Source organism: Bombus terrestris, chromosome 6 (genome assembly GCF_910591885.1).
Source record: "Bombus terrestris chromosome 6, iyBomTerr1.2, whole genome shotgun sequence".
NCBI classification, from domain to species: Eukaryota; Metazoa; Arthropoda; class Insecta; order Hymenoptera; family Apidae; genus Bombus; species Bombus terrestris.
In genome coordinates this window covers 13,971,592-13,986,963 of record NC_063274.1, presented here as the reverse complement: position 1 = coordinate 13,986,963, position 15,372 = coordinate 13,971,592, and the positions used below count along the sequence as shown (strand labels likewise).

The window sequence follows — 15,372 nt, the reverse complement described above, 5'->3', positions numbered from 1 at the left end:
TGCTCCGTCGGAGGAGCAGAGTCTTTGTCATGACGCAATTGTCTGTACGCGAGGAACAACAGACGCATAGCGAGATCTGCGCGTGGTACGAAAAAGGAGAAGCTGTAAGAGAGCGGTGGGATGCCATGTGGAGAGAAGGAAGAAAACGACGGCGGAGAGGCAGAGAGAGGGCAGGGTGCAGGAAACTGGAAGGAAGGAGGTCCCGACCCGGTCTGGTCCTCGGTCTCGCAGACTCTCTGGCCTTGAGCCGGCGCAATGCTAGCAATGCAGGTGAACCACTCCTCTCCCTTTCCTTCTTTCGCGCTCGGCCACCTTCTGCGTTCCGTCTCCTTCCCAGCGTCCAACCTTTCTCCTTCCCGCGGCTATCCTTCGCGGTCTTCGCATCCTCCTCTCCCTTTCTCTCTCTTTCACCAACCTCCCTTTCATTCAGTTCACTCTCTCCTTCGGCGCACCAACGAACGCGCGACACACGCGGAGCTCCCCGCCCCCGGCTTCGCATACCTTTGCCTCCTTCCTATCCGTTTCTTCGCCTTCCGAACGATTCCACGTTCATTAGAGAGCATTTTAATTGCGTTTATCGAACGGTCGCCATCGTAAATCACACGACGTTTCTGAACTTGAGTCGTACAGGAAAGTTGGATTCTTTCAGGTGGAAATTGGACACGCGATAGATTCGAATACGCTCGAGTGTAATCCGGATAGGTTGTCGGGACAGTACACTATATACGTATACCGTGCACTAGAATTAGTACATTGGGCAGAGTAATAAAATTTGTAACTTCCACAATAGAAATTTCGTGGACGTACAGCAATATTTTTTTGGAGATTCGAATGATTTCTTACGAAATATATGGACAAAAAGATGGTTCTCTATGTGGATCGTATGTTTTTTCGTATAACTTCCATTCTGATATTGAAGTACCAAAGCGATCGATGCTTATATTATATAATTTCATCGATTTTCCCTACTTTTCGTTTTCTGCAGATTTAGCAAATAAGCAGCTTATATAATAATTATCCTAAGAAAGTCAATCAAAATGATCGACCGAACGAGCCACGTATAAATATCACGAAACGGACTATCGATCGTAGCTTTCCACAAAACCAAAGGGTCATCAGATAGTGACACGCAACTCCATTTATTCGATCAAAATCGGACGACATTTTTGCTCATTGAGTAACGTACCAGAAAGGGAAAGAAAACACTGACTGAAAACGTTCTTTGGATCGTTTAGACGGTTCCCTTGCTTGACTACGCAGTCCTTGCGCGACGCGACAATGTCACGGGCGTCCACGGCTCTTCAGGGACGGCCGCTGCGGCACAATCTTGACATCGATATGGCCTTAACTGCACGCCACGACGCGGTTCGAAGCGTTTAAACGCGAGAGGAAAGGGACATAAGTTGCGGCGCGAGGTCGTCTCGGGGGCGCGAGCGTAATTGCGACCATAACCACAGATAGGGTCGCTCTCATCCGCGATATTCTCTTGAATTCGGGAAATTTATCGTGGAAAAGTACCATGTTCTCTTCGTTCATGTTCAGCTTTATTTTGTTCGTTTTCGACCGACTTCTTACAAAATTCCTTAGATTTTAGAAACATAAGAATTATGATTTTATTCTACAGATTTTCTTATACTAATTCGTTACTAGGATTCCTAATCTCTCGGGTGTAATCATTTCCTTTATCTATGTATAGATGTTACAAATAAATCACATCGTAACTATATTTGCAAGGACTGCAATCGACCTAACTGGCATTTTCGTTAACGAATAACTCGTTTAATCGATTGAAACATAAAAAGTCCTTCTTTCGTTGGAAAACGAAATTGAGATTAACAAAGAAGGTGGAACGAGTATACAACCGGAATACTTGGTTTCGTTTTAATGAAAAGTTTCAGGGTAAAGAACGCAATTTTCACTGTGAGTGTCGTTAGTCACGCAGACATAACGCTATTATTGTACTATAGAAACTGCGTAAAAATAGACGACCAAGGAATTGATCATGTTCGTTAATCAAAGCGTCTTTTTCCCAACGATTTTAGATTTTTCGCACATGTACGCACTAGTCTTAAATCACCAGGTGAAAAGTGTGTGACGGTTAAACGCAAAAATATTTGAAGAAAGTAAGAAGAAACGCGTCCACGCATGTCCTCGAATCGCTAGGGTAAATCCTGTTTCAGTTTCATCGATCACGCTTTATTTTCGGAACCCATTGTACCCAACCTTCTCTCCTGTCTCGTTTCTTCCTTCCAGCCGGTTTACCTTCGACGATTATATTCATTCAACGGTTACCCACGTTCCCGCTCCTCCACCCCTTTCACAGTTTTTCTCTCAACCGCTGAATCTCCATATACGAGACACATCACTGTAAGGTTTGTGGTTCTTTGAAACCCTTCCCCGGCGCATGCAGGTCCGATTTCGATAAACTCGCGGGACCGCGAAGGATGCGTCGCGTTAACACGCCGCGGAACTTTCAAGAGACCTTGAAGAAACACGGGCAAAAGTAGCGCCCAATGGGAGGAAATTACAACGTTGCCCGCGTCTCATTACCAAACCAATTTAGTCTGCCGTTTGAAGAACGAGAAGCTGACAAACGAAAATTGGGTTCTTTCGTCCGAAATTTCCGCGACCAAAAATTACCCGACTATATATTCGTCCCACTTTCTTCGTTAACGCCATAAATTCTCGCTCAAGGATTCGATATAGCGTCGCCAACGCGTATTTCATTTTGAGATCAGTGCGTTTGCCAAAAGTATGCAATTCCTCTGTTGGTAGCTAAACGAGGTTACGATCTTCGATTAAATCGGAATGTTCTACGATCGAGAACTGGTATTCTGAAAGGCTGAAACGCGAACACTGGTGGATAACACTGGTGTGACTATTCAGTTGAAAAACGGTGGAAAAGAGGGAGGAGGTATATGGAGGGCAATTTTCATGAAAATTCTCACAATCGAAGTTGGAATCGTGCGATATCGCATGCCAATGACTAGGTGCACTGGCCAGAACGTGTAGTAGCGATAAAACGCTGCGGGGGAAAGTCGGTCGTAATTCTAGCTGGCAAATTGTTAAGACGAGCTGGCCACGGCACAAGGGTAACCATTATTATCCGTAATCTGAAGAGGCATAAATTTGCCCAAGGATACAACGGCGAGATGCCTCCGGCCGGCCGTAGGGTAGACGAGAAGAAAGACGTAGAAATCGAGGGGAATAAAAATTAGAGGGCTGACTAGTCTGCGGAGAACCGTTCTATATCGGTGCCTCATCAGACTTATAAAAATAACGCTTGATAGGATTTTGATTGAACGAAGAATTTGTTTCGTTAACCATTATAAGACTGTTAATTAAATAGACTATACTTTGTAGATAATATGTATATATATATATATATATATATATATATATATATATATATATATATACACATATACAACTATATCTATGTAAATTTAAGAAATGAAAAATTTTAATTATATATATATATAATATACCATAAATGTAGTTTATAATGATATTTATGAAGATTTAATTTGACAGATTTGAATGATTTTTTAAATCATCGCCGTTGAATTTTGCTTCTTAATATTCCCATTAATAATAATTTATTATTAATAAATTCTCTATGCCGATTTAATATTGAATATTCCTCGTCATTTTAAACTTTTGACGAAGTTCCAAAATTGTACGTTTTCGTTAATTGAAATTCAATTACTAATAACAGATTTAAACCGTACAAGTGTTTGAACGCATCAGACCGCAAGATGCTATAAAACACGACAGCGAATCGCGTAATAAACCTATCGGTTACCGTTAATTGACCATAAGCTAGGCAATATAATTTGTCCAACTACTGAATAATGTATACGGATTCAGGAATGTCAAAGAGGGACGCTCGTCCCAGTGAGTTAATAACATGTCTCGGAACGGCGCATTATAAAGTGCAACTAAATGCATAATGCGATCGAGTCCAAACATACATCCACACATTTTCATATTTTTCATTTCGCTATTAGCTTCTTGTAAAATTCATTATCTACTATGCACGTGAAATTTCAATATTCAACTCCCTTGGCACAATTCAAATCGTTTACAGACACTGTGAATTTTGCGATTTACAAGCATGATATGGAAGAATGAAAGCTTCGCATAGTATAAATACCTCTAAAAATAGTCGACCTTCGTTAACTAGAAATTTCTTAACTACCATTGCATAAGCAATAAATATAACTCTCGCAAATACACTCGAGATTCTTCGACATTAAATCTCTGCAATTTCGACTCGATAATCTTTACAGCTAGCTACAAAGTTCCAAGGGTAACTCCTGACTAGACTTTGTACTTCCATGCATTTATAGGAAATCTGAACGTGCGCAAGTTCACATAATGCAGATAAATATAGACATATTTATAAGACACATATATAGATAAGATATAAATATAACATTCAGAGATACATAAAGTATCGAAACTAGACGATAATATTTTGTAAATGAAGCAAATTCCTATCTAGGTTCCACTTTTTTTAGCTGTATTCATAAAAATATAATCGAAATCCGCGGTTTATTGATAGTATACAAGCTTAACGCTTCTAAAAAGAAATAGTAACAAAAATCGCAAACTGACGTTTGGAATCAGAGGTAACCGCGATCGATGATCGTTTTTCATCGCAAAACGGCACATGAACGCCGGATAGGCCGTCGAGTTTCCGTTTATCCAAGCTTCTCCCTCGTTCCGGAAATTCGCCTACAGCGAATTAGGGCGGTTCGGTTGGCTAAATAACTCTGAGAAGGCAGGTGGACGAGGATCGGTATAAGCACACCGATAGGAGTGGCATTCACGAGCACATGCATCCGAAGAACAGCCGGGAGGAAATGAGAAATGGAAAGAAAGAAGAGGTAGAAAAGAGGACGAACGAAGACACGCTGTTAAAGAAGAAGGCAATATCGTCGACTACGACGACGACGACGACGAAGAAGTAGAAGGTTGCTCCTCGTGGTCGAAGAAGGTGGCTGCTAACTCGATGGTGGTACCGATGGTTGTAGTAGTGGTAGTTCGGATGGAGGAAGAGAAGGTGGGGCGTGGGTCGCAGACAGTTGAAGGGCCGCGGCCAAGGTGAGGTGAGACGAAGAGAAAAGTGAGTGGAAGAGAAAGAGGAGTGAAAGAGACTGCATCGAAGAGAACGGCAAGGCGCCTTTTGCCTTTGTCTGCCTCTATCGAAGGGACCAGAAGGGACGAAAGAGAGGATCGACCGGGACCTGAGCAGCTCGACCCGATCCTTCGTCCTTTCTTCGTCTTCGAATTCTCCTTCTCCTTTTTCTTTCGCATCTTTTTGCACGCACCGCGAAATCGTAAAGGACGAAAAGGGAGTAATAGGTTCGGCAGAATGTTCGACTTCGGTCTCGAGATGAATTATGCTCGTGATTCGAACCGACGATCGTCCGGATACACGCTACGACCCGAAGCTTTCCGATCGTACGAATGATTTAGTCGATCTGGTTACACGTTCGCCATGATGCTACTATAGCAGCAACGCAACGTTGATCTGGTTGAAAGGATCGAGAACCGATCGTTCTAAAAAATGTATATAATACGCATAAAAATCGTGATAAAGGTCGACATCACTTCGGCTGTATGTCTACGGCATCTCATTGTGATGTCGCAAAACAAGATTCGTTATTCCGTTGATTTCTTTCTTATTCATTCAAGGTGCCATTCACGTAGCCGATGCACGTGAAGCACGTGGTCTGTTCTCCGGTCGAGTACAATACCGAGCAAAGCCCTCTCGGGAGTGCAGTTTGGACCTTCTATTCCCACGATACGTCACTCTCCCTCGAATGACGTTGCTGAAATCTGCAGCAGCCGCTAGTAGCAGCGGCTCTCTTTCCAGAGGCCGCTGGATCAATAGTTACACGCTTCTATAGCCGGCAGCTGGATTATATACGCGTCTTAGAAGCTAGCGGTCATAGTGTACCGTTCGCACACATTGGTCGGCGTTATCGACAGATTTGCGATATCTACACGCTGAACTTGCCAAGCTCGTTACTTTGATCCGACCACGTTTCCACCGGCCATTATATAGAGCATCGATTACGCGTCTACGATTGATCGATATCAAAATTCCGATCGTTCGCGAAGCTGTTCCTGACATTCTCCGCTTTGTATGCTTCCTCCATCCCTTGCATTTCTCTCAAATTCCTACGTACGAGGCTACTGACGATATTCCGAGTATAAGGTTCCAAAAAAGGACACTTCTCTGGTGGGAGACACAAAAATTCTGTAGCTAACATACTTCTTGGAAACGCACAAGGTAGTACATTTTCAAGCGTAGGAAGGAGGAGGGAAAAAGGTCGTGTAAGAGGGTCAGAAACTCGGAGGGCCATCAGCTGGTCTTTTGCTTTAATTACAGTCACCAAATGCCTCGCCTGAGAGATACTCGTCGTTTCCTCGACGACTGGCCGACGACCGTGGGCGGTATCGATGTAGTCGACCCGAAAAAGACCGCTAAGGATCGGAATCGTTCGTTTACCTCTCGTTTTACTGATTTAGCCAGCCATGAATGTCAGCGAACGAAAGTATTGCTGATGCCATTTTAAATCTAATATCAATCTCAACCATGACTATAATATATTTCTTTCTAAATTTTTAAGTCTATTCTCACTGTATTTTTGTATAGTTGATTAAACTTGCTAGTTTAGTCCACTCACAGTTACTATAATTATAAGAGATATCCTTAGTATAACTTTGGTTGTTTCAATATCCTTGTTTATCTCTCGTTTTGTTTTCTTCTCTAAATATTTTGTTGAAACGCATAACCTCGAAAAACTCACGGTTGTGTCAGTAACAAATCTTAAGAGTCTTGTTGCCAAATTTCGGATACCTAAGGACGTTTAACAATACCATATAAAATATTCTATCTGTTACTTTCATACAGTAAAGGTCACTGCTAAATAGCGTGATTTTAAGTACGCTATTTATGAACCGTAAATAAGACATCCAATAATTTTCCAAACCTGTTCGACATAAGTATCAACGACCCGGTCCCAAACCGGAAAATACGCATTCCAATGACTAGAAAAAACTACGTTTGCCACGTTTATGACACAAAACGAATGTGAAACGATGTTCAGATACAAGGCGCTCCGGTCGCTACATGGCGTAGTAAGTTTATTTAGGACCGTGGGCCCTTAAAGTAGCGGTACCCTTTGGCGTCTCTGGACATTCGTGCGTCGGTACGTCTGCTCGTGGGGCACGAGCCGCGTGGATATCACGAGTTTCTCAGGCAGGTCAGTGAAACTGCGCCGTCAAGTTGAAGGCCAACACCCCCACAATGCAACGGCCGAGTACCACCGCTCGCCCCACTACCTCGCCCGATCCTCAACCACTTTATTCTCTCCTCCCTTTCCGCGCCATATCGTCCCTTCCTCGTCACGTCGCCTCTCGGTTTCCCCCTTCCTCCCGACATGCTGGCCAAGTCGCTGGAACATCCGAGGAAACTCCAATAACGCCGATAAACTCGCGAGTCACGAGTGTTGGTTGCTCGTGACGGAGACTAGGCTAAAAACGAGCAACGGCACGTCGATCGCATGGCTGGCTTCCATTTATTTCCTTCAATCTTTCTCCTTTTTATGGAACATTAATCATGGAGTTCGTAGAAAAATACGAACTCTAAATAGACTGTGCTATCGTAGAATAGCTTAATGAATTAGTTACTAAAAAAAATTTGATTATACGTAAATGCAATTGAAGTAGAAAAATTTCAAACTCGTGGAACAAGTAGCCACAACGTGATCAACGTGCACCACGTCCAACGCACGGTCATGGTGATATCCACTAGCTTCCAGGAAAACTAGTCACTGATTGGTCGAACTCAACGCCAATCGTAGACGTCCTTTGAACGTGAGCATAGCTGGCTGAGTTTAGGTACGAATGTACAAACGAGTGGTCATTCGTGCGCCGACCACCGAGTTGAACGGATGTATTGCGCAGGTGCGTACTTTATGTACATTCTTGCTTCTATTTCCCTTTCCCCTCTCTTCCTTTCTCGACTTCCCTCTTTACATACACGTTTCCCTTCATCACCCCCTCTGACCCCTTTCGAAGGCCAGAAATTCCAGCCTCTTCTTGAAATAGATCGATGACACTCGTCTGAACAATCCCGTGCGTGTGCACGCATCGTTTCGTTATGCGTAGCTCTCTTTCTCGCGCGTGTGCACGGTCGCGTCTATACACGATCTGTAGATGCATCTACATATATATACACACAAGCGGTATCCACGTGTACATATAGATACATACATGTATGTGTATATATATACGTGTCTCGCTCGCGACTCTCTCGGGGCCGATGTCTCTGAAATAACCGAGCGAAGCACACTCGCCGGACAGGGGGATAAGGTGCAATGCACGCACCCGTTCACTGTGGCCTCTCTTTCTCGTGTTCTCTCTTCTACCCTCCCACCGCCAATGTCTCCTTCTGCCACGTTTCCTTCTTTCTTCGTCTGTCGGGCACCGCGTCTTTTTTCCCTTTCCCTCGCGCAGCCGCTGCAACTGCAGTTGCATCCGACAGTGTCTCGAATGGCAGTGGGGGTCACACTATATTAAGATTGAACTCCACTGACACGGCCGCCCAACTGCGTTCATTCTCCTCCTACTCTTTCTTCTCCTATCTTTCTCTGTCTGTCCCGTGACCAGCCTTTCTTTCGCCTCCCTTTCTTTCCAACCGCGCACGCTATGCCTATCTCGCCGACCCCTCTCGCTCTTTCTCACTCTCTCTTTCTCTATCCGATACGTCCGCTATCCGGCCCGATACGCGACGACTGTACCAGTGTGTGTTTCGTGTTCCATAGAGAACGTTCTAGACACATACACACCACTATACACGTACTCACACATAAGAAAGGATACACATTGTGCGCCGTCTCGGGGTCTCGCGATAGAAAAATCAGATTACGAAAGACCGTTGATTTTCTACCGCGGGAACGTGTTACGTGTCGTCGGAAAGGGCGCGGAGGAAATGGCCAGCTTGGTCACGCTGCAACGAAGGACGCGGTACTTACTCGCAGGCCGAGGGAATCGCGGATGCGCACGGGTGCTCGTGCAAAGACGATATGGAAACAACGTTCCAGTAAAAAGTACTTAGGGGAATCGAGCTATTATCTCTGCCCCTTATTTTCTCCTTTTATCTGTCGTTATATTACCGTCCAAGAAGTAGAAATTTAGATTCTATCGATTTCTCAACCTCGAGTACACCTCCTACTCGTCAAAATAGGTTCAGATTACCATTTAATGTATTTTATCCGTTCATCGAAACGGAAGACGTCGTCTTCACAATCATCATCCCGCTCCTTGGTAAATATCGATTTTCATCGCCACCAAAGAGCAACGATATATCGAACGAGGGAACGATAGCAAACGACTTAAATCGTGTCTCGAATATCGCAAAGTTTACGAGACACGATTGTCTCCTGTCCTCCATTCATGGTCAGATCAGTTTTCTCGACTACGATATACCACCGCCGGCGGCCAATTATCTTACGCTGGGCGCAGTTAAAGTTGAAACCAATATGGAAGAAAGTTGCAAAATAACGAGCCACGCTTAACTCGTGGCCGATGATTCATTATTGTGGTTCATGGGGGGGGGGGGACCGTATTCTTCACGGGACTTATGCGGACAGCATGGTTCAGTTATAATTACACGATATTGGATGTCACGATATTAATGAGCCACGGCGGATATAATGGGACGTGCTGCCCACCGTGGAAGCCACTCCGCCCAACGAGTGGCTCTCCCGATCGTTCTCGAGAGAAACCGAAGGGTGAGTCATTCGTCGATCGACCTACCTCAAACCTTTGCCGACCGGACGACCGGAGACATGTGCTTCTCTATCTCTGTTTCTCCTTCTCCCACTGTCCTCTCTCTGTCAGAAAACAGGTAGCACACCATAGTGCCCATCGGCCATATTAGATTTTCTCCTCCACGCTTTTGCGACAATACGTACAAACGTATTCCTCTGTTGGGAATATCAGCGAGTCTTTCGTCGTTCGTCAAGAATATAAACATAAACCCAGCAAATACATAGAAGCGGTTCGATACTTTTGTTTCGAGGTGGAGGGACGATCGAGACGGCGCTGCCCGTTGAGTGGATTGTCTTGTAAACCTTTTCATTGAAATATGAAACCAGGCGCCTAGCATTGTATACGTATGTTTACCTTGTCGACAAGTATTTATTGGCCGGCAAGTACACGCGTCTCGTGTTTGAATGATTTAGCTACTTTCGATAGTTGCTCGACCAGTCCTCTTGAAATATAACGTGAATTTCTTTCTTTTTCTTTTTTTTTTTTTTTTCAAAATAACAATCTAGTATTTTTCATTTTCGAAGAATATTCCGTCTTTCTTCCGTCATCGAAGGTCCCAAAAGTGGACGATAGCATGAAATGGTGCAGAGCAACTCTTTGTTTGTCGCTACATATGTGCTCCAGCAATATTTTCCGTGTAGCATGTAGAACGTTAAGCTAGGACGGCAAAGCCGGGGATAAATCGATTACAACCGAACGTCAACGAAACTGTCCCCTGACCTGGAAGAAGGGTAGGAAAAGTGCGCGACCCCTCGAGCCAGGGGTATGCCCCATCAGCTGTGCCTCCAGCTGTAGGCCACTTCGAATGCAAAAAAGCACGTCGAGGGGGGGTGAGAACTGTGGTTCGACCGTGTATCGATCAAAGACTGGTCTCTCTTCTCTCTCTCTCTCTTGCGCCATTTTCTCTCTACAGATGAGATTCGTTCCCGAGGGAGCAAATAAAATGGCACGAGACACGACCAGTTACCCGCTCCTCCGGCTTAAACGTTAGCCAACCCCACGCGATCCTTTTTCTCCTCCTTTGTTCTTCGCCCTATTTCGCGGAGTTTCCTCGTCCTTCCACTTCGTCTCGGGGCTTTATGCGATATCTCATTCCCATCGACCTGACAACGTTCCCCTATTTCGTTGGGGCTGTCTCAAGGTTCGGAAACCTCGAAAAGTCGATGAAATTCGACGCTGGGACGCGAGGTTCTCATCGAAAACTCGAAACAAGACGCCTTTTCTACGTGGCGCGTTCTACTATTTCGTTTCTTCTGAGAAGTTTTTACGTATTTGAATTTACAACGGTGAATATTTTCTACGTGACACGTTCTATTACTTTGCTTTTTTCCGTGTTTTGTAATATTTATGTATCTAAATCTAGGGTAATATCTTCTATGCGACGCATTTTGTTTTTTCCTTGTTTTGTTACTGGAACCTATCCTGAGTAATTTTTATATACCTAAATTTGGGGTAATATTTTCTATGCGACGCATTTTACTATCATTTTGTTTTTTTCCTTGCTTCGTTGTTGGATCCTATTTTAAGCAATTTTTGTGTGCCAGGTCTGGGATGATGAGTACATATAGGATTCGCTGAAGAGATATTCAACCTCCTGGGAAAGGGAAGCCTCAGGGAGTCTGATACTTTGGAAAATGAACGAGTATTTCTATAAAGATTGATGGAGAATACGTGATCTGAATAATATTTGCCAATAAGAGTGCTAAACCTACTGAATAGATGAATGATTGAACTTTTGTTGGAAATGTTGCGTGTGAGAACGCTTATGAAAATATACGGTAAAGAGTAATGATTCTAAAGGCATAATGTTCCTGTGTTTACATAAAGACAATCAAAAGGGTACCTTTTCAATCGAGTATGCTGTTAGGAAGGAGTAAGCAGTAAGAACGTCATGGATCAATGTATATTTAACGCAGAATAGCTAGTATATTATACTGAATATCTAACTTACATAACACGTTAGAGCTTTTAAGATATTGGATACCTGATTGACATCGAGTCACAAAGTAATCTGAATGGATGACTTTCAAATTATTTCAGCAGACTCCATGGATGGCTTTCATAATGCACGCATTATTGTGTCAATCTTTCATGAATCTAAGTAATAAAGTGTGCATTTTAACAATGCTGAGTAACATCTAGAAACGAATGATTCGCTGAATGTTAATGTCTGCTTGATTCAAGGCACTACCTGTATCACGATCACTTCCTTTAAATAAATTTAAGATTGTTTTTAAAATAACTGAAATTTGCACCTGATTCCTGGTAACTTACGAAGATACCACGTACTTATTTTCTACTTATTTACAAGGAAACAGTATCTTTATTCAAAATGATTAAAAAGATGAAACCTAATGAGAAGTTCCTTTTACCTAGTAGATATTATAATGTACACTTTACTTTATTTATTTTATATAGTTTTCTATATAAAACAAAGAGAGAGGAGTGGAAGCAGAAGACAAGGACGAAGAAAAGTGCAATTATTGGGAAATAAAATACAAATAAAGAAACATAGATAAGCAATGAATGGTGGAACAAATATAGAAGTAAATGTAGGAATAAAGTGTGATGGGTAGAATATTTACGTAATGGTAAGGTAATAATTTTATGCTACTGTGGTTATCTGTACGTTAGTTTTCATTTTCTTTTATATTTGTAAATCATAGAAAACCAAATCCAATTTCTGAGCTATCAGGTTGAAATAAATAAATACGACCATATATGTGTTTTCACAATACATACACTCTGCAAATTGCACCTTTAAATTTCTTATAAACGCATAAACATCCGCGGTTTAATTGGCCAACAATTGATTTCCTATCATCTGACCATCAACAAAACTTTCGACAAACGATCCACCGAGATAATAGTAACCAACATTTGATGGACTAGTTTCCCTGTTCACCGAAGTCAAGCGGCATTTGTAGCGTACAAGAAGCGCGGGAGCGCGCACGTAACACGGCGAATGCGTTCAGGCAACGCGTTAATATGCGCGCCGCGTGTATACGTCGCCGGCAAAAAGCGCGCGCGACTTATACGCGATCGACAAACATAGAAATTACGGATATAAATCGACCACGATCGGCCATGACAATTCCACGGATCGTACGCGTGAGCGCGAGCGCAGTTTAACCACGAAGCAAGAAAACGGGCACGTTCTCGCTCGTCGAGTTACCTGACTCTTTCAAAGCAGAAATTACTCACGAGCAGGAGCGAAGAGGCATCGAGAACTTTAGATGCGTTCTCTGATCGCATGCTTCGGCTAGAGAAACTGCGCGTAACCTGAACGAAGGGAAGTCCAGGCGGTATACGGCGCACGTAAAACGTACGCACGCGATTTCCTGAGAGGCGAGCAGACGCAAAAACCGTGAGGAGCTCCGCGTAATTTGTATACGCTAAGTTTACGTTGAACCACGACAAAAAGTGCCGCGAGAATTTACGCGTCGCGGTTATTCCGCCAACGACGGATTAATCGCTGGTTTTGCAAGGCTACCACCAGCGGCTGACGTTCGCCAACGTATCTGCCCCCTATGAATTCCCATTTCGATTACTCGGTTCATCGTAAACGAAACTCGCATAAACTTTTACACCGTGCTGACGTTATACCGGTCAATGCGTTATAACGTGTACACTGTGTACACGCCGTATAGAATGACCTACCACGCCAGACACGCCTATGCAACGGTATATAGAAATTTATAGGACACGAACAAAAGTTACTCGCTGTATAAACGTGGCTCAACTTTCCCTCCGCCGCTGGCAAAAATACTCGACCCAGCGAAAATTAATTTCCACAAGATCTCTGGAGACGCGGGAGGCCTCCATTCGCAGCAACGAAATTCCTGCGAATCGGCGTGCTGACGATTCTCCGTGACAGGACGCCTGTAATTTACTACAATGTTTGTATGCATTCTGGAACCTCGCCTCTGTCATTTGCTTCGCGTTGAAAGCCCGGTAACAACGACTGCGACCCGCGATCCACCGCAAATATGTATTTCGAATTTCAGTCAAAAAATATGCATCTTCTTTGTCTCGTTCGAATCGGATGGGCGCTTTCTGTGTGGTTCACGTGGATCGAGAGAGTTGCTCTGCAGAGCGTCGACGTTGAAAGTGAGTCTCGTGAAGCCTCGTACCGCGACATTCCTTCCATTCGCTACACGAGGGACAATCGGCCAGTCGGGTCTGGCGAGGGCACGTGTGAAAACGGAGATGACGAAGAGAAGAAGAAACGCACAAACCGGGTAGACGTTGTTCGTCACGACACGGTTGACTCAGCGCGACTCGTCTTGTCTCTCGGCTCGACTCTTGTAAGCCGACTCTGTTAGTCGAGTCGACTCGGCGCATAAATAATCGTGTGAAAAAATCCAAGCCGGGGGGCGCCTCTGAGTTGTGATGTTAGGGCTCGCGCGCGCGACTAGCATTTCCTGTTTCGACCCTTTAACCACCGATGGGTATAACTAATTACTTTCGCGTCTCTCTCAGCCGCTGCTGCGCTCGTTATTTATGCCGTCGAAACATTGCGCTAATAAATCTGGGGGAGGGTATGCGCCAAAGATAATTTGTATCGATGAAGGGTGGACAGTAAAATACGAGGGTCGTTCGGTAACTAACGGCGAATTCGTTGCTGCATTTTTATCCCCTCGTTAGCGTCGCGTCGAGTTTTGCCTCTTGCTCTTTTACAAACTGGGCAACACCATCGATAATGTGTCTTTGCAACATTTTTCCATATGCTACCCATACTGCAAGTATGTGTGTAGTTATGTGTCTTACAGAAGTATTGAAATTCCTTTAGAGTATTCGAAGTTTTCGATCGACGCTAGAAATCTCTGTTATTAATGCAGATTCGTGAGAAAATTCCATAGGATTGGATATCGATTAATGGTAAATGTAGTTAATTATCAACGATCGAATCCTCTAGGATAATGTTAAATAGCTTAATCGAGATACTTCTGATTAGCTGTGTAATTGGAATAGTAGTGTTAATGGAACGACTAATGAAACTAGTTCTTGTTGATAGGTTCAGGTAAATCGTTACATACATCATTAGTAAGTGGTGATAATTACGTACATTAGTAACATATGCAATAGACGTATATGATCGATGAACGAAAATTTCTAATAATTGCTACTCTGAAATATATATATTCAACGTTAATAGAAATACACTGACAAAGATTTACTATAAGGTATGTGTCAATTAAAGACTAACAACTCTAAGATTGTAAGACGAATCCAGGAAACAATAAAACAATAAGAAAAGCAATTAAATAAGACTACAATGGAACACCGTTTACTGAAATGAAATTTTAATTACTCCCTGATTAATGGCATCACTGCAGATTCAATTCATGTATTTAAATTCTCAATTCCTATTTATCTGTACGTAAAATTATAAAATCAATGAATTTTCATGATATATAAAGCATATGTGTCGAAACAGGCGAACACATTTTCCAGCACATTTCTATGATGAAATACTTGAACAAAAAGTCACAGAAGTCGAAGAAGTTTCCTGAGGAA

General features: G+C 43.2%; 1 protein-coding gene and 1 pseudogene across 1 annotated transcript in view; one reads left to right on the top strand and one right to left on the bottom strand.

Moving 5' to 3' along the window:
* Positions 1-15,372, bottom strand: part of LOC100647577 (RNA-binding protein MEX3B) — a 73,497-nt gene that overhangs the window by 16,427 nt on the left and 41,698 nt on the right. The gene's annotated exons all lie outside the window — the stretch shown is intronic.
* On the top strand, positions 7,917-11,397 carry LOC125385308 (annotated as a pseudogene).